This window comes from Cibotium barometz, chromosome 8, assembly GCF_041138505.1.
Source record: "Cibotium barometz isolate CiBa-2024 chromosome 8, ASM4113850v1, whole genome shotgun sequence".
NCBI classification, from domain to species: domain Eukaryota; kingdom Viridiplantae; phylum Streptophyta; class Polypodiopsida; order Cyatheales; family Cibotiaceae; genus Cibotium; species Cibotium barometz.
The window spans coordinates 10,270,416-10,274,017 of NC_141053.1; positions in this window are offsets into that span (position 1 = coordinate 10,270,416).

The following is a 3,602-nucleotide window of genomic DNA, read 5'->3' on the forward strand; positions in this document are numbered from 1 at the left end:
GAAAAATTAAACGTCGTTTTTTTTGCCCCCCTCCCCCATGAAACTCTGGTGTTTCACGCTGGACTTCACGAAATATTAAATTTTGTTTTTGTTTTTTTGCCTCCCCACGTCAAACTCTTGTGTTTCACGCCGGTTCTCATGTCGGACTTAACGAAAAATTAAATTTCATTTTCCCCCCCACGTGAAACTGGTGTTTCACGTTGTGAAACAGTTTTCACGTCGGACTTCATGAAAAATAAATTTTGTTTATTTTTTGTCCCCCACGTGAAACTGTGGTGTTTTACGCTGTGAAACGATTTTCACGTCGGACTTCACAAAAAATTAAATTTCATTTTTTTTTGCCCCCCACATGTGAAACTCTGGTGTTTCATGCCGGACTTCACGAAAAATTTAATTTTGTTTTTTATTTTTTGCCCTCCCCACGTGAAACTTTGTGTTTCATGCCGTGAAACGGTTTTCACGCCGGACTTCACGAAAAATTAAATTTTATTTTATTTTTACTCCCCCACGTGAAACTCTGGTGTTTAACGCAAGAAAATTTAAATTTCGCATTTTTTTTGGCTCCCCCATGTGAAACTCTAGTGATTCATGCCGTCAAATGGGTTTCACGTGCTGGACTTCACGAAAAATTAAATTTTTATTTTTATTTTGCCCCCAACGTGAAATCTGGTGTTTCATGTTGAACTTCACAAAAGATTAAATTTTGCTTTTTTTGAAATTTTCCCGCACATGAAACTCTGGTGTTTCACACCATGAAACGGTTTTCACGTCGGACTTCACGAGAAATTAAATTTCATTTTTTTGTCCCCCTGCACGTGAAACTCTGGTGTTTCACGCAGTGAAATGATTTTCACGTCGGACTTCACGAAAAATTAAATTTCATTTTTTTGTCCCCCCTGCATGTGAAACTCTGGTGTTTCACACTGTGAAACGATTTTCACGCTGGACTTCACGAAAAAATAAATTTTATTTATTTTTTTGCTCCCCTACGTGAAACTTTGGTGCTTCACGCCGTGAAACGGTTTCCATGCCGGACATCACGAAAAATTAATTTACGTTTTTTTTGCCCCCCCCCCTTTGTGAAACTCTGGTGTTTCATGCTAGACTTCACAAAAAATTAATTTTTGTTTTTTTTTCTACCCACCCGACGTGAAACTTTGGTGTTTCACGTGCCGAACTTTACGAAAAATTAAAAAAAAATTGCCCTCCCCACGTGAAACTATGGTGTTGTGAAACGGTTTTCACGTCAAACTTCATGAAAAATTAAATTTCTTTTTTTTGCCCCCCGCATGTGAAACTCTCGTGTTTCACGCCATGAAATGGTTTTCACGTCGAACTTTATGGAAATTTAAATTTTTATTTTTTTTTGGGCCCTCCCTCACATGAAACTCTGGTGGTTCATGCCGTGAAACGGTTTTCACACCGGACTTCATGATAAATTAGATTTCGTTTTTTTTTTGGCCCCCTGTGAAACTCTGGTGTTTCACGCCAGACTCCACGAAAAATTAAATTTCATTTTTTCTTTTGGTCTCCCACGTGAAACTTTGGTGTTTCACACCATGAAATGGTTTTCACGCTGGACTTCACGAAAAATTAAAATTCGTTTTATTTTTTTTGCCCCCCACATGAAACTCTCATGTTTCACATCGTGAAACGGTTTTCATGCCGAACTTTATGAAAAAATAAATTTCATTTTTTTTACCCCACCCGCGTAAAACTCTTGTGTTTTACGCAGTGAAATGGTTTTCATGTCGGACTTCACGAAAAAATATATTTCGTTTTCTTTTGCTCCCCTGGGGCTCACGTGAAACTCTGGTGTTTCACGCCGTGAAACAATTTTCATCCCAAACTTAATGAAAAATCAAATTTCATTTTTTTTGCCCCTTCTCACATGAAACTTTGGTGGTTCACGCCGTGAAACGGCGTGAAACGGTTTTCACGCCCGAACTTCACGAAAAATTAAATTTCATTTTTTTTTGCCTCCACCACGTGAAACTCTGGTGTTTCACGTTGTGAAACGGTTTTTACGCTAGACTTCATGAAAATTTAAATTTTGTTTTTTTTTGCACCTCCACATGAAACTCTGGTGTTTCACACCGAACTTCACGAAAAATTAAATTTTGTTGTTCTTTTTTTTTTTGCCCCCTACACATAAAACTCTGGTGTTTCACGCTAGACTTCATGAAAATTAAATAACTCTGGTGTTTAACATTGGACTTCACAAAAAATTAAATTTTATTTTTTTACCCCCCACATGAATCTCTGCTGCTGGTGTTTCACGTCGGACATCACGAAAAATTAAATTTCAAATTTTTTGCCCCCCACGTGAAACTCTCGTGTTTCACACCATGAAATGGTTTTCACGTCGGACTTCACGAAAAATTAAATTTCATTTTATTTTTACCCCCCCACGTGAAACTTTGTTGTTTCACGTCGGAGTTCACAAAAGATAAATTTCGATTTTGTTTTTGTCCCCCCCCACGTGAAACTCTGGTGTTTCATGTCGTGAAATTGTTTTCACGCTAAACTTCACGAAAAATTAAATTTCATTTTTTTTGTGGCCCCCTACGTGAAACCCTGGTGTTTCACACTGTGAAACAATTTTCATGTCAGGCTTCACGAAAAATTAAATTTCATTTTTTTGCCCCCACCACGTGAAACTCTGGTGTATCACGCTGTGAAACGGTTTTCACGTCGGACTTCACGAAAAATTAAATTTCATTCTTTTGCCCCGTCCATATGAAACTCTGGTGTTTCATGTCATGAAATGGATTTCACGTCGGACCTCACGAAATATTAAATTTTATTTTTTTTACCTCCCACACATGAAACTCTGGTGTTTTATGCTGGACTTTACAAATTTTTTTGGCACCCCTCACGTGAAACTCTTGGGTTTCATGCCGGACGTCACGAAAAATTAAATTTCATTTTTTTTTGCACCCCCACGTGAAACTTTGGTGTTTCACGCTGAACTTCACGAAAAATTAAATTTCGTTGTTCTTTTTTTTTTGGCACCCTACACATGAAAAAAATGAAATTTATTTTTTCGTGAAGTCCAGCGTGAAACACCAAAGTTTGACGTGGGGGGCAAAAACAAGTGAAATTGAATTTTTCGTGAAGTCCGACACGTGAAAACTGTTTCGCGGCGTGAAACACTATAGTTTCACGTGTGGAGGATTAAAAAAATAAATTTTAATTTTTCGTGAAGTCCAACGTGAAAACTGTTACATGCGTGAAACACCAGAGTTTCACGTGGGGGGCAAAAAAAAACAAAATTTAATTTTTTGTAAAGTCCGGTGTGAAAACCGTTTAAAGGCTTGAAACACCAAAGTTTCATGTGGGGGGGGGGGTTTAATGAAATTTAAATTTTTGTGAAGTCCGGGACGTGAAACACTAGAGTTTCATGTGGGGGAGCAAAAAGAAAAAAAATTGATTTTTCGTGAAGTCCAGCGTGAAAATAATTTCACGACGTGAAACACGAGGGTTTCACATGGTGGGGGCAAAAAAAAACTAAATTTAAATTTTCATGAAGTCCGACGTGAAAACCGTTTCACGACGTGAAAAACCAGAGTTTCACGTGTGGAGGATAAAAAAAATGAAAT